At 36.0% G+C, this 25,684-nt stretch overlaps 1 protein-coding gene and 1 long non-coding RNA gene across 2 annotated transcripts in view; one reads left to right on the plus strand and one right to left on the minus strand.

Moving 5' to 3' along the window:
* LOC126767522 (uncharacterized) overlaps nt 1-25,684 on the plus strand; it is a 617,976-nt gene that overhangs the window by 141,468 nt on the left and 450,824 nt on the right. The window lies entirely within an intron of this gene.
* Nucleotides 14,911-23,044, minus strand: LOC126767598 (uncharacterized). The gene is made up of 8 exons (XR_007669127.1): nt 22,951-23,044; nt 21,422-21,542; nt 18,829-18,997; nt 18,543-18,757; nt 18,425-18,459; nt 16,726-17,559; nt 16,574-16,653; nt 14,911-15,286 (listed from the first exon to the last, which is right to left on the minus strand). It is a non-coding gene; the product is annotated as an uncharacterized LOC126767598 (long non-coding RNA).

Genomic DNA, 25,684 nt, shown 5'->3' on the forward strand with positions numbered 1-25,684 from the left:
AATATTGATTATAAATATGATTTGGATTTTCCAACAATATTATGATAAACAGTAACAATAATATAATACTCTTAAAATGTACTTAACACGAAACGTATTTTTTATGATCCATTTCCTTATCACTTATGCTTTATTAGTTTGGTATACCTTTACCCTTGATATTCAATTGCAACAATTTTTCGCTTAATGAAAGTACGAACGCAAGAGCTTAAGCAGTACTAGCAGTAAGTACAATGAACGCCTTCACAAAATGATCTTTGACATAGCATTTTACAGCAAATAGCACATTGTTACATTTAATTACATTATCTATAACCTTCTTAAACCTTTCCACAATGTTATTTCCATTTGCTACTGACTACTTTTTCACCCATTTTATTGTTATTCCTATTCGCTTAGCTTCACTGTTTGGTATTTAAAACATTTTTACTGCGGCTTTGGCGGCAGCTATACTAGTAGAAATAACTCTTATTTTATTTTTGCTTTTCGTCCACAGCTGTGAGCTTTGTTCAATAAGCGTGTACTTAATATATTATCATCGGTCTTATTTCGATTTACTTTTCCTCGAAGCCATACAACTGTGCAATTTAGTAACACAGAGGAGTTTTGTAAATCTGTAGCCTATGTGCATTATATGGAGGTTGATAAAGCGCAAAACTATTTCTTAGTTAAAAACTTGCCACAAGGCCAACACAACGCATCTTGTGGGGCCTCGGCAAGTGGATGATTTATTGTCGTGCCTTTAATTGGCAAGGAAAAACAAATATCTATGCATATTGCTGCTGTTATTTTTAACTTATTTTGTGTAGTTTAAAGAAGAAAATACTGATTACCTTGGATTAATGCGCACTTCAACGGTAAACATACTCACCCAGTCTGTCGCCTCGATTTGAAAAATTAATAAACTTAAAGACATTTGTGGAAGATAAAATAAATGTGGTTACGTACTTGTCTATTTAATGTTAAAGAAAACTTGGAATGTCATTATGGTACCAGCGCGATATACATATTTGATTTCGAATACACATACATATGTACCTAAAATCCAAACCACCATATCATCAAAAAAATTTAAATTGTTTTTTTTTTATTGCTTACGATTACTACATCATATTAAATACATGTAGAATAAAATTTTGGGTTTTCTCTCTGAGATATAACCAATATATCACCACTTTAGAACCAAACTCAATTTTTTTCAATATTAGTGCATTCTGTTACATCGTTTTTTCTTCGTCTGTAAACTTACGAAAAGGGATGTTACGTTATTTTGTATTTTAGGTGACGACCTACAAGAAAGTAAAATATTACCCGATTTAAATAAAAGCTTATAATTAGAATTTAACTTCAATACACTGCTTCCCAAAAAATATTTTCCAATGATCGTATTGCTCGTTTTAAGATAAACTGACTGTGAATTAAATGCAGAAATATTCAGTATAAAACGATCAAGTTTTACAAACTTTTTAACTGGCAGCATGGGAAACATATTTAATGCGCATATATGCAACAAAATATTGGATTATGTTATTTATGTGCTTACACAGCAAATGCTTAATTTCACGCTCCAGTCAACACTTCTCCTCATTTTACATTAAGCTTCAACTGCTGCAGAGTTAAGTGCCCACCCGCTTCGCAATTTATGGGTAATAATAAAATAGCCGGTAAGGCTTCACAGTTCAACGGGTTATAATGATGGCACTTAACTGGAAAAAGCACGAAGGCAAAATGTAGTTTAACTATTTATAAATGGCAAAAGGGCCATAACGCAATCGGGGACCGAAATGATGCGAGTTGCAAGCAGTATTCTTGGAAATTTTAAGAACCACAAAAGGGATGATCATTTTGAGTTCCTGTGAAATTTTTGGGCACTAAAAAAATTGCTACGGTAGAGGTAGTAAAATACCAACTGTTTTCTCTGAATCTCCTCTTTTTGTTCTTTTAAAGCAAATCTGTGATGGAAAAAGTTTCACTATTTCTACGCAGTTTTGTTCAAGTCTCAAATATATATATTTTTCTCACGGTTTTGTTATTTGAATTCTATTTATATTTTGTTAGATCCTAATATTGAAAGTGTTCATAAAACATCCTTCACCTGACCTAAGATTTATTTATAAATCAATAATACTAGAACGCTTTAAAACGCAGTAACTTAAGTCCGCTTATGAATGAGCAACATGAATATATAAGCTGTTGGAATCTAAGTAACTAACTCATTCTTAGAGTTTCTAGTTATTGCACTTAAACTCATTTCATTACTTTATCCCTCACAATTGCATGTTACATGCTATAGCAATACTTTCAAGAACGCTTCTAGGACTTAATTTCAAGTGTAACCTTAGCGCAGAGTCTTTAAAGAGCTGTTTAACTTTTTAAATGCTTCGACAGTGAGTATTTGAAACTTTTAACATTCCATTGTTACCTTCTTTTTTTCTGAAAAATATACATTACATGCTGTATGCACAAGAGTAAGCCGGAGGATTATGGAAGACGAGCTTGACTAGTTAGTATTCCCATCAGTCTCTTCTATTTTCTGAATTTAGTGTAATTCCGATTTCTAGCTAATATGCGATATGAGGTTACTGCCTGGATTGCTGTTCGATATCTATGTAGATATTGACTCTGGAATTGCCTGCAGGTGCATTATAGGCCATCTCCGCGTAATAGCTAAGATCTCAGCTTGAAATATACTGCAGTGTTCAGGGAACTTATACTCAACTCTGGACAGTATATTCCCGCACCAACTCCATCGTCTACGTTGCGCTTAGTTAACGTAACTTTTCGCCAGTCATCTTTTTCTTTGTTTACTTTGCACCTTCTTTCCCAGTTGAAAAGTGGGATCATGTAGTAGGTGTTTACACAACCGCCATTACCCGCCAAGCTATGCCAAAGTTTCTATATGTAGCCAGTAGTCGTTCCGCCGGTTTTGCTGCGCAATTTTCAGCGAAGAGGTCTATATGTGTCAGGTTTAGTGCCAGTTCAACAGCCGCCGTTGGAAGTCAAAGGTATATCGTTTTTATATGTAAACTTGCATTTAAAATATACTTAGTTCCTTTTACGCAAGTTACACTGTTGCTAAACTGTGATCGTATCCCAGTATATCTCAGAATGTTTATCAACAATCCAAAAGTGTTTATTTTCTTCCATACAACCAGAAAACTGTGCTCATTAATTCAGAGGTACAATTTGAAGTGCTTAGTTAATTTATGTAAAACAGCAGGCCTTCTAAGCTATATTTGAAATAGTCGAATATATTTGTGTATGCAAATTTACAGTTTTAAACATATAATTTATATTTTTGTTAAATTTTGGCTGAGAAAAAGACATAAAAAGAGGCTTCCCATTATATCAGTCATCTAACTGTACGTATAACGATATTACAAACATTTTCGGGATACATTCCTTTTCTTACATCACAAAACCTTCTTAGTAGAGACTCTGCCTTCAGATTTAGTAATATATTTTCCACAAACATAAAAAACTTGTACGGATGATTTAAAGATTTGCAGTGCTCACTTTTCTCAAAGACTTTCGATAAAACTGTTATGATTACCCGAATAAACTGTTAAATGATCTTGAGAACTTTATCACATTTAATTTATTGTCGTACAGAGTTTAGTATTAAAAACAAATCTGCAAGTAATGACGTGTCCAATAAATTCTCCCCAAAATCGTTTTTCCTTTTAATTCATATGTACATATCTGCGCTGCTCACTTTTTGAAAATTTTAATAAAATGCGGTAAATTCACAATACACTATACCAGCATGTTTGGTCAATCAGAAAAATATCAAAACCGTTTTGGTTTTGATTCAGCAGATGGGGCAATCACACCACAAGTACATACACTATCAATCAACTGGCATCATCAGGTGATTGTGCATATTTAAACAAAATACGTACTAAGCTACTAAGGGTGCAAGTGTGTTCACGTGACTGCTATAACGATTCCAGTGCTTTGCCAATTGCAAGTTTAATTGAAGTCACCCAGTGCGGCAATTAAGTCGGCTCAGCTGCGATCAGTTTATTTTAAGTGCAAGTATTCGAGTGCAGCTCATTTGCCGCCAACAATTGTTGAATCAACTCTGCAAACATAAAACACCGCGCAATTAAACGAAGGACATATGGTATATTTTTAAATTACTTTTGTGTTGAGCCTCATCCGCTGAAAGTTTTCTTATTGCCGTCAATTTTATTGCAATCATTATTATTGCAGCAATAATATATTTACTATTTACTTTTTTATAACATTCGATGTCGTTGCTCCATTTTTATTACTTTATTACACTTATCTGTTGTTGCAATAGTTTTCCGCTATGAAGCTCTTTAGCTGAATTGTACATGCAGCATGTATAATTCAGCTAGTTTATTGCGCCGAAAACAGAACAGAACAATTATTCATTTACTATTAATGAATGAAGAGGGAGCAAAACCGAAGTCTATAATAGAGAAACTGCTATTCAGTGATATGAAGAACCCAAATTCAGATCCGGTAATTTACATTATTATGGAAATATGTTTTTGCATCAGTAAACCATTTTCATATACATATAACAAACGACTATCCCCATATTTGTATACTTTTTCTAAGCCAATTTATATATCTCAGCTCGCCTTGCTTGCCTTTAAAAAATAGATGTGAGGATAAGGCTCACGTGCGTTGCTAGTCATCCAATTTCTGGATAGTTATTTTCAATTGATGTATAACTCTTGACACATTGCATTAAAAACATAAGTGAATAAACTGTGTCGAATTGAATTGAGTTGACGTTGTTGTCCGCCTTTTGAATATCCTCACGGGCAATTTTTATCCAAGCTGAAACATAACAGAGAGCGCACGAGAGAATTAACGCTTTCGCCACGTCACATAAGTTAATTTTAGATATTAAAGAGATCTTTACTTAGGAGCATTTCTTTTCAAAAGTCGTTTTATAAATAACTGTTACTTTTAAACCTATATAAGAGACGTTAATACACGCATACATATAAATAAATGTTTCGTTGACTGAGTTAACTGCGACGTAACCAGAAAGCTACGATAAAATTTAAAATTAAAAAATACCTGTCAGAGTGCCACTGTAAAATGTTACTTATACGCCATGCCACGCCAACTTAAAACACAAAAACACAACGCCTAAAAATTTTTAATTTGTGCGTGTTTGAGTCTATGCACGCACTTACTTTTCGGTAAGTTCACCTCCTAATGTTCAATTGACAATGTGTGACTTGGCTTAAGTATAAGTCTTGCTATTCGGGGTTTGCGCAGTGTTCAGTATGTATGTGTGTGATGTTGTAAACATTTCTGGTTGAGATTTAGAAAATTGGTGTATTAGTTATTTTTCTTAAGGCAAAAATTAGTTATTTTTCTAGGGCAAGTTTTCACCCGATTTTTTAATTTTAAGCACAAATATTCACCGTTATTAGAAAAACTTGCGCCAAAAATTAGTAGAAAATTGGGTCGTTCGACGTAAAATCATTTTTAAAACATAATGAAAACCCCTTACTTTAATAGAAAACCAAATTCTTGGTGATAACCTCAAACTAAAAGCATACGTTTTGTTATTCAAATCTTCAAGTCTCAAAACAAACACCCTGTACATGTCAAGGCACAAGCTTAACCTATAAATTCACGTTACTGTGTTGCCTGTTCGCAATTGAAATTTGCTAGAAACAGTTAATTGGGAAAATACTTCGGTCAAGGACATAATCGAGCATAGCAACATGTACAGTTCAATGCAAAATCGAGTTTCAATGCTTTTAAGTGTGCACATGCGTTCGTTTTTGTATGCGTGTGAGGAGGTGTATTTGTTTTTATGGCTACTTCAACAGAGTGCCAGAATGTGTGACTAGTTGGCACAATAATTAGTAACCCGCACACAATACCACAACAACGCCACACGCCATCGCCACTTAAATATCGGTAAACTATAAATCTTTTGACCATGTTTTTACTAAAGTGTGAATCCAGAAAGTTTTGCATATATAAATGAATTTTGATCCCTTTTCGAATATTTTCACACAAGGTTGGAATTATAAGTAAAATAATATAAAATTTACATATATATGAAACACCTTTCTTATGTTTCAAAGCTTCCTAACATTGTTAATTAAAACGTGCGAACGCAATGCGTTACCACAGTTCATCCATCAAGACCCGTTTCAGAAAAGTGCACAAAGAAAATCATTGCATGCCGCTCTCCACAAGTTTACCTCAATTAAGAAAACTTTGCGCCGAGTTAATGATTCCTCATAGCGGTGGTGTTGGGCACAGCCACGTGCACGGATACACGTTTCCCATCCATCAGTCCGAAGATGGAGAGCAAAGACAGAAATGAGTATCATGCATATTCCTGTCTATTGTGATCTGCTGGTAGCTGATTACTGTTGTTGCTGTTTAATTCATGTTACCATTCATTTCAGGTGCGGGTGTTGCCGACACAGATCCACACAATCATTCATGGTTTCTATTGAAGGGAGAGTCGAAGGATCGCTGAGCACGGTGCTTTTGTGCGGTTATTAAGAGTCGAAGTGAAATGGGTTGAATTGCACCGTTAGTTATTCTATAGATTCCATGCTGCTGCTAATCGCAGACGATTCTAACATAACGTTCATACTTACTTCACATCGAAGATGAGATTTTAATGGGTATACGTACAATGGCATAAATAGAAAGAGGTATTTTCTAAAATAAATATATAATTGTTTTTGGTTTTTTTTTACATATTGTCTTAAAATAAGTTTTTTCCATGCTTATCCATAACTAAAATTTATTTATCATATTAAGAAAATAAAAAAGCGCAAAAAAAAAACTTTTCTCGGGCTCATTTTATTAAAGCCTCTTTCATCATATTCCGGGTGACATGATTTTTTAAGCTTTGAGTGCATCTTTATTTTTGGAACGTCTAAGAACTCTCCAATTCATAATAACCAGTTGACCATTTAGCCTTATTTATAGCTAAATTTGAAGGAAATATTCGGGCCAAAAGGGTTAAGATTAGTAAGAAAGTTGTTATGCCTTTACTCACTGTTTTAAATTGTGTAGAGAATAATATATGCTCCGTTATAAACAAAAAGCTTTTTATTTATTCCTTTATTGCGTTATTATTGTCTTTTCATTGATGACAACACAATCAAACCGCATGCATAAAATAACAGTAAAACAGCAAATAACATCTGTTTTGATGACGTAGAAACCGCTAACGCGGTTATAGCCGAGTTCACAACAGCGCGCAAGTCTTTTCTTCTTTTCGAAGTATGACGCCAATTGAAGATTCCAGGCGAAGCCAGATCATTTTCCACCTGGCCCTTCCAACGGAGTGGAGGTCTTCCTCTTCCTCTGCTTCCCTCGGCGTACTGCGTCGAATACTTTCAGAGCTCGAGTCTTTTCATCCATTCAGCAAAGAACATACCAAACTTTAAAATGCCGAATTTGCACCTTTTCATAAAAGAAAACCCCACGCATACACAAATAAATATCTGTAGAACGTAAGGTATATAAATTTGGAGTGCAATCAAAAATCTTCTTCTCTAATATTCGCCGTTTAGTTGCTCAATTGTTTGTTGCACACAATTTACAAGCCAAAGCAATCAATTTCGACCAAGCACACACATAAACTCCTTTACATTGTTCTGCAAATTCATGTTATTTTTTCTTTTGCTTTAAATATCTTTTGTGCTTCCTTCTTGACCGCAGTCCTTCCTAAAAGCACAATTCACTACACACAAGTGTACAATAAAAAAAACTTTAACTTCGTACTCTAATACCTTTGACATCTGAATTTCGTATAAGATATCTTTACCTTAATTTTGTCTGGTCTGCAAAGTTAATATAGCCTGTTCAGGGTATAAAACGGGACCAGCAACAAGACGAACCGAAACCGGTTGCAGCGAAATAAATTTTTTTGGTTTAACCCAAATGTATTGACTTCAATTAAAGTCTCATGTTTTTATAAAAAAAAACAAGCCACCGTACATATATCTGAATATGCTTACATTGGTATACAATATTGTGTGAAAATAAAAATGTATTTTATGCCTTCTGTCAAAAGGTTTGCCGTTACTATGAGACTGTAATAGGTTCATTAAACTGTTGTAGCAAAAAAAGGTGTCGAAAGGAGAAAATGTTGTATTCGTGAAATGATGATAAGCCTTAGAAAGTCTGTTGAAATGCAAAAATTCTTTCAAAAGCACAAAATACTTGTTTTTTTGTTTTTCTAAAGTAGGCGAAAAGTATTAAATCGACTTTGCGGAATATAAAATAAATTTGCTGTCTGCCAGAATTGCCTTGACGTGCACATTTACTCTCTCAAGTATTAGCATATACTCATAAAAAAACATATCGATATATGTATGTTATACAAATCTCAGTAGAACCATATTTCCCGCCATACACGCTATCACAGCCACCATTCTCTTGGGCGGTAGGCTTGATTGTCTTAGGCAAATAAGATTTTGGGTATCCAAGCACATATTCGCCGTATTGCAAATAAACAAATTTGTGTGTTGATTTTTAGTAGGTTGAAAGAGCTCTCAATCAGAAATAAATTTGTTCTAAGAACACAAAATCAAACTGATTTCCACAAGATTTTCCATCTGTGTGATCGACTTTTGTGTGGTCACGGGTTTCTTCCATTGTGGAGGTTAGTGTAGTTATTAGCAAAATATATGATAGCTGGATTTGTAGTGGCATCGCAGCCATGTTTAATATAAATTTCAGTCTCAGTAGCAGCATGTTAATTTTTAATACGCGTAGACTCACCCTGCAAAGTATGAGGAAAAGAATTATCCATACATTAATTATGTTTGAGTATAAGCGTTTTTCAATAACTCTGTATTGACCAGAACTTTAAAGGCATTTTTATATTTTATGTTGAAAATTGCACTCAATATCTGCCATGCAAAGTCAGACGAAATGAAGCTATGATCCATAATTTGTTTATCATATTCAATGTTTGTCGTCTACCGACAGAGCCATGTTGCTTTCAGTAATATTTCAGGGGACCACTCACAAATCCTCGTAGCTCTTAGAAATCGGAAAGACTACATCTGTACATTTTGAATACTAACGATTTTTACAGACCAAACCACAACTTTCTGAATTTCTAAATGAAACAGAATCACAGAATATGACGCAGTGAAACTTTAGCACAAATATTTTTAGACACGGAACTCATAAAAAAGTGTTCAGTAATTACATGAATACTACTATATGGCTTTTATTTCACTTTCTACAAGCTGAATCACGTCAGGCCCTATAGGCAAGTGGAGTAGAAAAGGTGAGTGAACTAAGAGACGACGCGACTCAGACCAACAGAGGTATGCACAAATGCAAACAGGAATTGAGTGAGCATAGAAGAAATTCCCTCAAAGGGTTATACGCCATCGCCACATGAATTTGCATACTTTGTTTGAAATAGGTAAGCACATGTTTGCGCTTCTATAAAAGTCAGTCACATCTACCCAGACACCACACAAAAATTAGGTCTAAAAGCTCATGTTATTACAAACCGCGCTTACATTAATGTTGATTCAAGCAGCCATAGAAAATTGCGATGCAAATTCTAACAGAATGGCTCACAAATACTGGTATATAGCTGCCTGCTAGTTAAACACGCACCACTTTGCGCAGCAAACAAATATAAAATCACGAGCAGATGGATGCAAGAGGTGGCAACGAGCAACTGCGGAAAGAATTTCTCATCATAAAATTTTTGTAATTCTATGTAAATGCAACTGCAATGATAATTATAGAGTCTCTCATTCATTGTGGTGGATTGATTGAAATAATGTTGGAGTTGAGCTTCGCAAAGTTAAAGTATTTTTATTGCGAAATTTAAACTTCTACGAAAAATTCGTTTGAACAATTTCAATTAAAAATTTTATTCAAACAAATTTAAATTTTTCAATATAAATTTGATCCACTTTTGGAGTAGTTGTGGTGCAATTATAACTGAGTTGTGATTAAAATAGTGCAAATTATTAGGCGTAGAGAGATAAAAGTCTGGTTAAATTAATCTTTTACTTTTCTTAATTACCTAATTTTTTAAAATGAGCATATGCGAATATTATTATATTAATGTTGTTTTTTTTTTTTTTTGTATTTTTTGGGCATGCAGCCAATTACGTACAATAGATATATTGTATATAAGCAGTTAATGTTTTATTTTTATCAGATAAACGAAATCACTTAAACTTTATATTTTCAGAACCATGTATGTATATGAAAAAAGTATACACATTTTTTACTTAAAGCTTGTTCAGATTTTCATTTCCATTTGCTGATTCGCAGAACTAAACAAAAATTAGTAAATTTACTCTGAGTGTATAAATTTAAACTTTGCCGACTTTTTCAACCTGCTTCTGGAGAATATAGTTCGAGCCGCAGAACTAAATAGAGAAGGTACCATCTTCTATAAGAGTGTACAGCTGCTGGCGTATGCCGATGATATTGATATCATCGGCCTTAACACCCGCGCCGTTAGTTCTGCTTTCTCCAGACTGGCCAAGGAAGCAAAAGAAATGAGTCTGGCAGTGAACGAGGGCAAAACGAAATATCTCCTGTCATCAAACAAACAGTCGTCGCGCTCGCGACTTGGCACTCACGTCACTGTTGACAGTCATAACTTTGAAGTTGTAGATAATTTCGTCTATATTGGAACCAGCGTAAACACAACCAACAATGTCAGCCTAGAAATCCAACGCAGGATAAATCTTGCCAACAGGTGCTACCTCGGACTGAGTAGGCAATTGAGAAGCAAAGTCCTCTCTCGACAAACAAAAACCAAACTCTATAAGTCACTCATAATTCCCGTCCTGCTATATGGTGCAGAGTCTTGGACGATGTCAACAACGGATGAGTCGACGTTGCGAGTTTTCGAGAGAAAAGTTCTGCGAAAGATTTATGGTCCTTTGCGCGTTGGCCACGGCGAATACCGCATTCGATGGAAGGATGAGCTGTACGAGATATACGACGACATCGACATGGATGGATGAAAACACATAGTTCGACGCAGTACCCGCCGGGGGAAGCAGAGGAAGAGGAAGACCTCCACTCCGTTGGAAGGACCAAGTGGAGAAGGACCTGGCTTCGCTTGGAATATCCCACAGCGAAAAGGAAAAACGACTGGCGCGCTGTTGTTAACTCGGCTATAATCGCGTAAGCGGTGTCTACGCCAATTAAGAAGAAGAAGTATAAATTTAAATTTGCCTTCTGCCATCGTCAAGGTAAATGCAAATTTCCATTTATTCGATAGCAACGAATTTCTCACAAAACAAAATGAGCTAAACAATCTGCAAATAGCTGTCAGCAACAGCTGCCCCTTTCTTTACGGACGTTAAGTTAACTATACTACTCCATTATATGTCTATTAGCATGTGCCATGATATTATGAGATTCTCTAACTTAACCTTACCACAATTTTTTTCATTCAAGCATCTAAGGTTTGAAGTTTCTTATAAAGGAAATTCAAGCGCAACTTGGTCGAATCCAAATCCTGCAGTTCAAATGAGTTTAACATGAGCACCGGCTGCACTATTTAAATTAAAAATTTGTTACAGTTGTGCACTTCATATGCTGAGCAAATATGTACATGGTTCTGCAGCCTCTTCGATCTTGTCGGTACCTACTACATCACTTAACAATCTGGAATTTCTACGACTATTAACAAACAATTTGAAAAATATGAAGGTCAATAAGAAAAATCGTTAGGTATGGCTGCATTGAAGCTAAAATATTCTCCACAAGTGGTGATGAGGCTATGTCTAAAAAAAATGTTTCCAAGTGGTATAGTGAGTTCCAAGCCGGCCGTGAACGTGTCGAAGACGAAGAGCGTCTAGGGCGACCATAAACCTCAACCGACGAAGCTCACGTTCAACAAATCAAAGATTTGGTTCTGAAAAACCGTCGATTAACAATTAGAGACCTTGCTGATGAAGTTGGCATATCGAAAGGCTCAGCCAATACCATTTTGAAGGATGTTTTGGTCCTCAAGCGCGTCAAATCTCGACTGGTACCGAAAACATTGAATTTTTTGGAAAAAAGGCGTCGCGTTGAAGTGTGTGAAACGATGCTTTCCGACTACCAGGGTGTCATGAAACACATTATAACTGGCAGTGAGATTTGGATCTATGCTTACGACTCCGAAACAACCGATTAATCGAGCGAATATCGTGCCAAAAGAGAGCCCAGACCAAAAAAAACGCGCCAAAGTCGCTCAAAAATCAAGGTCATGTTGACTGTTTTCTTCGATTATCATGGTGTTGTGTATTATGAATTCCTTCCAACCGGTCAAATAGTCAACAAGGAATATTATTTGAACGTTATGCGTCGTTTGCGTAACGCTATCCGCCTAAAAAGGCCGGAATTGTGGAAAGACAATTCTTGGTTTTTACACCACGATAATGCACCATCCAACTACCGTATTCACCTGATCTGGCGCCGTGCGACTTCTGGCTGTTGACCAAGCTCAAAAAACCGCTCCGGGGACACCGTTTTTATTTAGAGGAGATTCAAGCGGCAGCGAAGACGGAACTGAAGGCCATCCCGGAAAGTGACTACAACCAGTGTTTCGAAGATTGGAAAATCCGTTGGCATAAGTGCATTGCATCGGGAGGGGATTACTTTGAAAGGGATGAAATTGATTTGGAAGAATAAATAAAGAATTTTCAAAATAAATACAATGTGACCTTGTTTTTTGGGCACAGTAGTATGTCGACTGATGCGTTAGAAGCTGCTATCTTCATCGATTGTCCAGTAAGAATTGATGATTGCCTATCCCGTAGCAGTGTGCACGAGTGGTTTCAATATTTTCAAAGTGCCGAATCAGCCGAAATCATCATTGAAATTTATGGAAATGGAATTGAACATCTCCAAAGCATCGATTTATTGCATTTCGAAAGAACATTTGGGCTTACGAAAGTTGTGTGCACGGTTTGTTCCACACAATCCAGCCAACGAGCTAAAACACTCATTCGACATGTTTGTGTGCCGTGCACAAAACTGTATTGACGCAGAAGGAGACTTTATTTTTATAAAATAAATTGATTTTACCGAAAAACCCATTTTTTCTGTTTTGTTTTTTTGAAAGTCTTGTTTACTTGTATGTAAATTCCATATATAGGTATAGCCGCTATTACTCTCATAGTTTCTGCAGCAGTACGCTTCATTTTCCATGGGGTAAATATGTATTTAGTCCATTTATCGGTTATCAGCTATTTTATTTTGAAAAATATAAATCGACAGAATACGAGCTAAGTTAATAGTAACTGAAAAATCTGCCAACATCAAGATTTTGTAATGATACTAACAAAATCGCTTTGTCAAATAGGTTTTGAAAATAATTTAAATGAAAGTTTCTTCTTATTCTCTCGAAAGCGACATTTAATCTTTTTTGTTAAATAATTGGCTTTTATTAACAAAATATCTTCCTCCCAGATTTACTTTTTCAATGGTATTTTCCTTAATAATATCATTTAAAAGTAATTTGCATAATATTTCACTACAATTTCACATATTGACTGATTTATACAAACCGCAGATTAAATTAAGTCAGGCAGATTATCCATCATGGCTTATAAGCGGCGGAAACCTGACGGCTCTATGTTCTTATGATTATTTTTATCTCTCTTTCTCTCTTTCAAAATTCCAAAAGTGAACTCAGGAATGTTGGTTAGAGCAATTAGCATTGATATATTGCTTTTGGCGTGTTGTTAATTAAATTATGATTTGCCGCAATTAACTTTTATTTTTATAAGCGCTCTTCAAGTCATCTTATTTGGCGGAAAGTGATTGTGTCATTAGAAAATAGAGATATGGTTTCGACAACCTGCTCTATTCTAGAAAGTTCACTTTGTTTAAGTGACTCACGTACAGCATGTTCTTCAATTTTATTTTTAATTTATGGTACAACCGTTGACGTCGACTTCCATACTTCACAAATCTAGGCTTTGTTGATATCAGCAAATGCCCGAGAAATCTTCCAAAATCATTAGTTTATTTTCCTTTGCTAAACGCTTTTGACCTTCCCATCCACTTTCAGATCCCAACAAAAAAACACCTTGAACTGAAAATACGCATCTACCGCTCATGCTCTCTCAAAAACATTTTTGCCACGGTGGCAAACATTCAAAACTCATACATACATTGCACGAGTTTCTGATTTTGGTCCCAGAAGGGAAATGCGACAACCTCGCAAAACGCAATGGCACCAAGTGGCAACATAGCACTTTTTTATAGCATTTTTCAGCAACAATTTCTTGGCATTGCCAAAACTCCGTTGTTGATATGCTTGCATGTTTATAGACATGCATTTACGTGTCTATTTTCTTTCCTAAAGTCATTTCTTGAATGGTTATATGCTCGATTATAGCCATGTTCATTTATCATATTTACTTAATTATATTTCAGAATATATTCAACAATAGGCCAGAAGTTTGTTGGGTGAGGCCACCAGAAACGTTTATTTAGATAATTCTTTATTATTAACCACAAACTCAGGCATTATAAAAACCTTTAATTCCGCTGTATAAGAGTTGTTTCAAGAATATATCTGTAAATAAATATGTGTATGCAGGCGTTTGCTCATGGTTTGAAAGCAAATCTGTAAGCTTAAGTTAATACTTGCATTGAGAGTAATATTATTTCGCTCAACTGTGATATTTTCAAGTCCGCTGATGCTAACTGTGATGAAATGCGCTCACCTTTTTCAATACTACTGCGAAAGCAATAATATTTCTTTCTCCGTATCGGAAGTTTTCTGATCGATTGCTCTTAAAATGAAGCGAAAAAGAAAGCGAGAGAGAAAGAGAGAAGAGTTTACTCAGCCTGAGAATACGAGAATATTACCCAAAACCTGTGTAGCATACAAAATAAATGACGCGTTTTCCAAAGCAAGTAAATCAAAACTATCTCTGATATTTTTTATAAGAGCTTTTATTACAAAATATCCATTTATTAATATTGATCTTTCATTTCGACGTCTTAAGGCGCAACAAAACAGGAATGAATACTTCTTTCGGGTAGTGAGCACTTTTGTCCCCAACGGTCATTTTCCTCGTCATATACTGATTCATATGTCTTCCTAGGAAAGAATTTGCAGTAATAGCCCATAGTTTATTATCCAGCAATACGCAAGCTATAAAACCACCGTAAGCTTCCAAAGAGCAAATCTGCGAAATTTCGTTAAGAATATTTAGATTGACATCAAGCGATAGGCAAAAATCAACTTAATATATCTTGCACCATGTGGTTTGTTGTTACGAACTCCCATACGAACTCGGAAGTCGTATATCTGGAAATAAAAAAAAAAAAAACATTGAAGAAAAAATGCTTATCTCTAAGTGACATTTCGACACGTTGCATAGTCTTTTTATAAAAAATTAGAATTATTCTAAAGAAGTCGTTGACAATGTCAAAGAGTTAGAGTTTTCTAAAGTCAGCGTCAACCAGATCATAACGTGTCACTGCACTCCTTTCTTCTTAAATGTAGAGGAACCTTATTTTTTTATAACCGCTAATAAATTATATTAGAATGTAAAATATCTCCCTTCCGCCTTTTAAATTGTGCGGCTACGTATAAAGCGCTACAGAGCTTCTATCTGGCAATACTATACATCTTTGAAAGGTCTTGACATAACCTACAAAACGACGCTATGCATGATTAGCGGACAACCTGTGACGACTAATACTGATCAAATCATGGAAAACATCGAGTTAGACCGGCATGTGGCATCTCGTGACTTCGCCCAGAAGATGAGAGTTAGTCACCAAACCATTTTAAACTATTTGCAGAAGGCTGGATACACAAAAAAGCTTTGAGGTTGGGTGCCGCATGGTTTGACGCAAAAAAACCTTCTAGACCGAGTCAACGTCTGCGATATGCTGCTGAAACGGAACGAGCTCGACCCATTTTTAAAGCGGATGGTGACTGGCGACGAAAAATGGATCAAACACAACAATATCAAGCGAAATCGGTCGTGGTGGAAGGCCGGTGAATCGTCCACACACTGGCCAAGCCGGGTTAGATGGCCAGGAAGGTTTTGCTGTGTGTTTGGTAGGATTGGAAGGTTATCATCCACTTGAGCTGCTCCCATATGTTCAGACACTTAATTCTACCATCTACTGCGAACAACTAGACCGCTTGAAGCAGGCGATCGACCATAGGCGTCCAGAATTGGCCAACATAAAGGGTGTACTGTTCCACCAAGACAAAGTCAGACCACACACTTCGTTGATGACTCGTCAGAAGCTACGGGAGCTCAGATGGAAGGCTTTATCTCATCCATAGTATAACCCGGACATAGCGCCAAGTGATTACTGCCTGTTCCTGTCCATGGCGATCGCCCTTATTGGTGTAAAGTTGAACTCAATAGTGACTGTCCGAGTTCTTCGCAAATAAGGAAGAGCTTCTACGAGGGGTATTATGAAGTTGCCGTCTAGATGGAAACAGATTATCGAATTATTTGAGCTACATCCGATCACTGTAACACTTTTTATAAAGCATTGAATAAAGAGCAAAAAAGCGGAAGGGAGATATTTGACAACTTACATATTATCATTCTTTAAAATAGTTCTATACCATTGCTAATCGATTTCTATACTCGCGTATTCTTGCCACTTATCCTCAGCTTTGTTATATTGCAGCAGCTTGGGATTCATCTATTCCAAAAATATTTTCATACATTAATTTAAGATTATTATATTTGAATATAAGCCACAGTGTACGCTTACCTCTGTTTCCTCTGAGCAAACCGCCAGCAATGTTTTTTCATCAGAATAAGCAGCACCGATCCCACGTGGTTCTGTAAATCGCATATTTATTTTTGATCGCGGTGCAGGCTTTCTGATCCAATAACGCTTTAAAGGCCAGCAGCTCTCAACCTGGTAGTGTATGTATGTGTGTCAACAGAAAGTTCACTTCGACTTGGGTAAGCTGGCGACAAGCTATTAAAAGTGGCAGTTGTCCATGACGCTCAAGAACATTGTAATCGAACCAACGGTTAATGGCATCGAAATCATCTTCCTCACGAGTTACATATATTCAAATTGTCAGATTCCGGAATACGTTGCATTTTTCAACATCGAAATTTGGAAACTCATGGCTTTGGCTGACTAGTATTATCAGAAATAAAAACGCTATTGTTAGACAATACGTGTATATTTATACTCACCTCCATGAAATTCTCTGTTTCGTATTCAATAATTTTCTGCTTAAGAAGTTCATATTGTGTTTCACGCTCCAGCGTATAAGCACCCTGTAAAGTGTATTCATTGATATGTGTCATAAGGTAGTCCACACAACTGGTTATGGCATCGTCCAATTGCAAAACGATTGCTGCCTTCAGCACGGCACCGATATTGTTAACGGTAATGACGGTCTGTCCGGTGTAACAAAAGGTTATTAGACGCAGAAATATCGCTATCTACATCACTTATCTCTAAGACAGGATTATTGTCTTGACAATGTCTTCGCCATGGCAGCAATCGTTTTGCAAATTGACGATGCTATAAACAGTTGTGTGGACTACATCATTACACATATCGATGAATACACTTTACAGGGTGCTTATATCGGGTGATTTTTTAAGAGCTTGATAACTTTTTTTTTAAAAAAAAACGCATAAAATTTGCAAAATCTCATCGGTTCTTTATTTGAAACGTTAGATTGGTTCATGAAATTTACTTTTTGAAGATAATTTCATTTAAATGTTGACCGCGGCTGCGTCTTAGGTGGTCCATTCGGAAAGTCAATTTTGGGCAACTTTTTCGAGCATTTCGGCCGGAATAGCCCGAATTTCTTCGGAAATGTTGTCTTCCAAAGCTGGAATAGTTGCTGGCTTATTTCTGTAGACTTTAGACTTGACGTAGCCCCACAAAAAATAGTCTAAAGGCGTGATCTTGGTGGCCAACTTACGGGTCCATTTCTGTTCTCCGAAGTTTTCCCTCAAAATGGCCATAGAACTGTGTGGCATGTAGCGCCATCTTGTTGAAACCACATGTCAACCAAGTTCAGTTCTTACATTTTTGGCAACAAAAAGTTTGTTAGCATCGAACGATAGCGATCGCCATTCACCGTAACGTTGCGTCCAACAGCATCTTTGAAAAAATACGGTCCAATGATTCCACCAGCGTACAAACCACACCAAACAGTGCATTTTTCGGGATGCATGGGCAGTTCTTGAACGGCTTCTGGTTGCTCTTCACCCCAAATGCGGCAATTTTGCTTATTTACGTAGCCATTCAACCAGAAATGAGCCTCATCGCTGAACAAAATTTGTCGATAAAAACACATTTCGAACCGAACACTGATTTTGGTAATAAAATTCAATGATTTGCAAGCGTTGCTTTCTTTCTCTTTGACACCATGTCTGAAATCCCACGTGATCTGTCAAATACTAATGCATGAAAATCCTAACCTCAAAAAAATCACCCGATACGTTGGAGCACGAAACGTAATGTGAACTTCTTAAGCAAAAAATCATTGAATACGAAACACAAAATTTCATGGAGGTGAGTCTTAATATACAATTTTTTTCTGATAATACTACCTCATGGCACATATCGATGAATACACTTTACAGGGTGCTTATGCTTCCATACAACTTTTCAAGGCATGACCGTAGTAACAAATGGTTTTGGACGCAAAAACATATCGCTATCGATATCATTTATCTCGATGACGGGATTATTGCCTTGAACGCCATTGGAAAGGTTCTCGAAGAAGGGACCCGCTGCTGCGAGTATCAAACGATGCGCGGGTACACTGAGCAACCCAAAAATTAAATACATTAATTTATATAATTTAATGTAAGCTGAGGACAAAGTAATACTTACAGAGCCGTTGGGCTTGAAATTTTAAATGTCACATCGGTCAGAGACTGTTCGTCGAAGAAGCAAATTCTTCGTCATTCATTTTTCCATCAAGCGGTTCTGCTCAATGGAATTAATTTGTAGAGCAGGTCTTTGCGTACAATTCGTGGCCATTATTAGTTACTGAACTTTCCTTTTGTAATAAAAAAAATGACAATATTAAATGAAATGCTTTAAATCCATTATATAAAATGAAGGCATAACTCAACAACGCCTGGACCAATTTGGCCAACTGTTTTTTTTTAAATGTTCGCTGAAGTTCAAAGATGGTTTTTACGGCAAGAAAAATTTCAATAACTGCCGGAAAACACCTTAAAAGAGATCTTTTCTTGATGTTGAATTTTTTTTTTTAGTTCGAGAACGGCTGCACCAATTTTGATGAAATTTTCAAAGCATGTTCGTCGTGAATCGGGGAAGGTTAGGAAATTAGAAAAAATTTAAAAGGTACTCTTCATGAGGAAAATCCGCAAAATTGGAAATTTCCAAAAAGTAACTTTTTTCCACACACACTTTTTTTCCATTTTTTTTTTTGGTTTTGTTTTTCAGTATTTTGAATTGTAAATTTTTTGAATCGTTCAATTTCGGTCGCTTACTTTTTTACTCCGGCTTTTCAAAAGAAAAATTATTGAAAATTATTCAGGGAAAGCTTTATGTGAGTTTCAGACGAAGTGATCAATTACAAATTGAAATTTGTTACGAAGCCACGAAGAGGTCGCGCTAATATCGGTCGGCGTTCTTTTTGCCGTCAACACCCATTGGCATCCCAAGACACATGACCGAGTACTCCCAGGATGCGATGACATATGTGTGAAATTATGAATCGCGGTCAATCAGCAAGCGATTATCACGATGTCACAACACTACTTTTCAAACGTCAGTTACGGTGTTTGATGGACTTTATCTTGAAGCAATGTATGTATGTATGTATATATGGTGCAGTCAGATGCTGGATGTACTCTGTTGAGTAGCAAAAGAGAGGTTTGCCGCACGCACACATTCTTCTTTGGATGGTAGAAGGTGGTTACACCAGCACAAATTGATGAAATCATTTCTGCGGAAATTCCTGATGCAGAGAAAGATCCAGTATTATACGAAGTAATGAAAACCAATATGGTCCATGGACCTTGCGGACACCACAATCCCACTTCGGTTTGTATGTCTGACAATAAATGCACGAAACACTATCCAAGTGCTTTTCTTTCGGAAACTCAAACAAGAATTGATGTATATCCACTCTATCGGCGTCGTCACCAGACGACAATGGCAGAACATTCAGCACTCAATTTAGAAGAATGAATATTGAAGTTGACAAAACTCATATCAATGTTGAGTATTGCAGTTTGGTTTATCGATAAAATACCTTTGCAGGTACGTCACCAAAGGAAGCAACACGGCAGGTATTGGTCTTGAATGATACGGTCGATACGTGAACTGCAATAAAGCGCTTTTTAGAATATTTACTTTTGCAATCTATGAACGTTTACCGAATTTTGTGCGTCTCGCAGTTAATTTGGAGAGTGTATTTCAACCCAGAGATTACAGTACAGCCAGTGGAAACACCGCCAGCAACAAAATTAACATTAACGAGTTTTTTCTCAACGTTCGTCAGTAATCCATTTGCGAGAAAATTGCTTTATTCGGAAATACCTTGACATTACACCTGGAATGCATCGTCAAAGAAATAGTTGCGCAGAAAGCTATTCCAACCAGTAGATTAACATCCAGGTGTGTTATCAACTAATGCATTAGGACAAGTTTACACAATCCACCCGATAAACGACGATTGTTTCTACCTTCGGTTGCTTTTGATTAATGTACTGTGAATGGTACGATGTGTGCAAGTTTTGGAAAAGTAAGCCAGCAATTTCAATCACTGGAATGCAAATGAAGTTCGCGCAGTTTTCGCGATAATTCTTGCGTCTCAAAGTTGGATATGTCGTTATTATGAATACAAGGGAGCAGAATGATTGATTCTAAGAATTCCTTTGAGTTCTAACGATTTGCCGTTTCAGTTCAAACGTATTTCGTTTCCAGTAAAAATTGCATTTGAGATGACAACCAACAGGACACAAGAATAGTCGCATAGTATGTGGCATAAATTTGGAAATGCTATGTTTTCCACACGGTCAGATATACGTGGCGTGCTCACGAGTTGGAAAACCATCTTTTCTGTACACCGGAATAGAAACTAAAAAATGTTGTTTAGCAAGTTGCGTTATAATGAAAAAAATTTAAATGATAAATTTAACTTTCTTTTCATTTAAAAACACATAATTTCACACGGCTGCGGGGTCAGCTAGTTTTAAACAAAAAACTACATCGACTAAGACGAAATACAACTCAAAAAAAAAAAATCATGAAGTCATGATTAAAGATTTGAATGCAAATACTTCGCAAAGAAGAGCAAAAACAAGAAAAGCCGTTAACTTCGGCTGCACCGAAGCTAATATACCCCTCACAGATGCATTTCATTTATTAACTATGTAATCAGTTTGTATGGAAGCTATATGCTATAGTTATCCGATCTGAACAATTTTTTCACAGATTATATTATTACCTTAAGCAGTAATCCATGTCAAGTTTCGTGAAGATATCACGTCAAATGCGAAAGTTTCCCATGCAAGCAGTTGATTCCGATCATTCAGTTTGAAAGCAGCTATACGCCATACTTAACCGATCTGAAAAATTTCATCGCAGATTACATTGTTGCCTTAGAAAATAATCTATACCAATTTTTTTAAAATATCTTGTCAAATGCCAAAGTTTTCAATACCAACACAAAGCCTTTGAAGGCGTCGAAACATTTAGTGATGAATAATTAAATATTTGCGTTTTATTTAAAATTTCTGGGAACTTTTTTGTGTCGTTCCTTCTAATTTCGGTTCGCACTGATTTTGTCAGCTACTTTAAGCAGGCATATATCTGACTTCCAATCTTTTTTGATAACAGCTGCTCAAAATTCCGTAAACTTTGTAAACAGGGAAAGAGAATGATAGAGTAATGAGAGTAAATCAAAGAGTTTCGCATGATGTCATAGTTTCGATCAGCGGTATCACGCGATTCATCACAGGTACCAAATTCTCTTTTTTTCTCGATTAGAATTAAATTTTAATTTATTTCGTTTACAATGACGATCAATCTAATTTTTTGAATAAACTTAAATAAGCTTATCACACGAGCGTTTTAGGTACCCTCCTCGTAGAGTTAAGACTTCTGCATAATTCTTATACATATGGAAACATTTGTACACTCGAGGTCATGCAAAGCTAACCGCCATACTTTCTTAAAATTTGTTTAGGTCTTTTTGGTTCGTTCGTGATTTCTTTCAATTTTCTTTTTTATTCAATTCCAGTATAGTAATTTTCAATAGTTTCGATAAATAACATATCATTAACTAATTTTTAAATAAAGTGTTGTCAAAATTGCTCAACACTTCAAAATTTTTAGTGACTATATGTATGTACATGTGTATACACATGTAATATTTTTATGCCTGTATGTACTTACATATTTATATAATTTGTATTGGCTACTATGCGGTTTGCCGATCTTTAAGTCCGAACACGGGAGTTCTATTTTCAATGGCTTCACAAAGAACTACATTAGGCCACGTGCGATCTCTGATCAGCCATCTAACCTAACCTAACCTAATGTACATATATTTGGTTGCACGTGTCAACGAAGATTTCACATGAAACAATGAGTGTAGGTACATGTCATATATAATTTATTTGTAAGTTGTTGTTTCTCATTTGTTTTGATACCCACATAATTCCAAACGTAGATTAGTGCGACCGCATGGTCTTTAAGATATTATCAACGCTTTTCACGACCACAAATATATTATATACTATGTATACATACATATACATATGTACATATGTACGCATTTAGGTAATAATACAGCAAAAATTTTATGAAACTCAACATGAGGTATGTCAATTTCTACACACGTGTGTATACACTTATGTGCTTTGATAGCAACTCAGAACAAAATAAATACAAAAAAAACTTGAAGGATGACTTCTTTTAGCTATTCAACAGCTCGAGTTATATACAACTGGATATATTTTTGTTCATACTTACGGATATTATTGTAGTATAGTACAATCTGGACATGAATTGTCGGCAACTGATATAACTGCACTGTTCAAAACGCACAATTCAAATAAAATGAAATCGTTCGCTTTCCTACTCACGCTATACAGTAGCTAAAACACTTTTGTAAAGCTGAGCTACTAAGTATAACGGTAACTTAGAGAGCGATCTCTTAGCGCTCTCGTAAAAATAATATTTCTCTGTCTCTGTGTTGAGACATTTAAAGTGCATAGCTTAACTTAACGGGGCATCTCGACAGGATAAAATTTATAGCATACTAACTGTATTGCCGTGCCTATCACCTGGGGAGACTCCACATTACTTATTGCTTACAATATATAGAATACTAATTAGTTTGCCATATATTGTAAGCTATAAGCTGTCACTTCAGCAGTTTCACAGGACAGGTTTTATTTCTATGAAAATTTTGAAGAGGCAACATATCCCATTTGCACATATGCCGACGGCATTTTCATTTCGGTAGTATGAAATTTAGAAGAGCGAGCATTAAGACGGTTGTGTTATATTATAAAAATAAAGTACATTTTCAAAATAACATTTTTCAAAAAAAATTAATATTTAGTTAAAATTGTTAAGTTACGGAAAAATTATGCAAATTGGGTTGGGAATGAGCGGTCTTAAATTTAATAAACTTATACAAACATAAATCAAAATATTATTCCTCAATTTAAATTTATTATTTTAATTGGTATATAAAATTTATGCCGCAACTATTATATAGTAGTCCAAAAATATGACTTCTTATTTTTCCCAGAAATACATTTGTGAAAAAAGGATCTTTATTCTTTTATTATTTTCCACTAAAAGATTTAAGGAGTTCAAGAGCTAAAAACGTACGCTACATCAGCTACCTACCCGACGGCATTTCGCAAATGATAAAATAAATTTTTCAAGAGCTCGAAGCATGCGCTACATCAGCTCGAACCTACCTACTCTACGCCTTTGCGCAAATGATTACATTATATTAGCAAATGCCCACATACAGATTTGGCAATGGCAATAGCAATATGTTTGACAGTTAGTATGCTATAAATTTTATCCTGTCGAGATGCCCCGTAAGTGACCTGGAAACGATCAAAAAATTCCAACAACGTTAATGCGTCAGTTAGTGACCGACTAAGCTGCTAAGAACAGCGATACTTAGATAAGTGATCTCCTTGCGCTCTCGTAAAAATAATATTTCTCTGTCTCTGTGTTGAGAGATTTAAAGAGCATAGCATGGCTTAGCTTAAGTGCCATGAAGACGACTAAGTGATTTCAACAACGCTTTATGTTTCAGTTAGTGACTGACGTTACGACCTGCCGTATTGAACGAAATTTGCCAAAAGTTACGCCCGTAGTGAAAACGTAGGAAACAGTTGTACGCTTTTGGTTTCTGTCAGGGACTGGTTTCTACGGGAATATCCAAGTTTATCAAAGGAAGAAGTCGTGATGAGTATTCATTTACATTGAAACAGCAACACTGCTCAAATGAGTGCAACAACAACGATGTTATCACTACGGAAGCACGGCATGTCGCTCACTAAGTGAAGCAGTAGACAGATAAGAAAACACTTCGAAAACAGTTTTGTTTGTTATTATTTGATTCAGTATTGTTTGAGCACGCGTCAAAAATGAACGCCAGCACAGGGGAGATACGACGCATTTTACATTTTGGCTTCAATAAAGGCGAAAACGAAAGACAGACGTGTTTATGGTCCTAGCACCGATACTAACAGCCCATCACGAGCAATATTTCCGATTTCTCCAATTCCGTTCAGATAATTTTGATGGCAAAGATGCACAATGCTTTGAAAGTCAAATTGTCGAAATCATCGATAAAATAATGGAAATCGACGAATCTGACCGTCGTTGAGTACCTAATGAGCTAAACATTGCGGAAAAAGCACTCTGAAACTATTTGAATTCGGGTGCCACACACAAAAAAACACCCTATGGTACTCATTTCCACTTGAAAATCGCAATAAAAATGATCCGGGTTTGAAGTGGATGTTTACTGCTGATGAAAAGGCGATCTCGATAACGTCCAGCAAAAACGTGCGTTGTTGAATCGCGTGGAGCTGGTCAAAATCATCAAAAAGAATTCGGAGTGTCATCTACCATAAACGCTCCACTACGGCCAAACTCATGTGGTGAACACAATTAGAGCGACATGGCATGACTGCACGACAGTTAACTGCAAATGGCGTCGTGAAGCCTGCTACATGAACATTTGTAAGACGGCAGCAACATATCAAACAGCTGATGTACAAAGTTTCGTGGCTTGTCGTGTCTGCATTTCGTTGTTGCCATACTAAAGCCTTTTACTTCAACGAAATTTTAATATTTCGCTCAAAATGAAATGGACTTATTTTTTAGAAGATAGGTAGTTTCTTTCTAATTGTTTTGATACTTACACTTTTAAGATGTTTTACCTTTCAACTTGTGCGCTGAACAACTGAAAGACTAGGGTTTACTTTGTCTTATTCCTCAATCTTAGTTGCCGACCAACTTCATTAGTAGCAATTTGCCAAAATTCTGAAAATTTTAAATTCTGCTTGAGAAGTTAATGCCTTTCTTCACTTTCATAAATTTTTCCATGTGCTTCTTTTTCTTTTAAATATCTTTGAAGTTCAGTTATGGGCGCTTTTCCTATTTATTATTGCTTTGCTGGAGGGAGGCCCAACATGCTAATTTCATAGTTCAGTGTACAGTATGTTAT

This window comes from Bactrocera neohumeralis, chromosome 2 (genome assembly GCF_024586455.1).
Source record: "Bactrocera neohumeralis isolate Rockhampton chromosome 2, APGP_CSIRO_Bneo_wtdbg2-racon-allhic-juicebox.fasta_v2, whole genome shotgun sequence".
Taxonomy (NCBI): Eukaryota; Metazoa; Arthropoda; class Insecta; order Diptera; family Tephritidae; genus Bactrocera; species Bactrocera neohumeralis.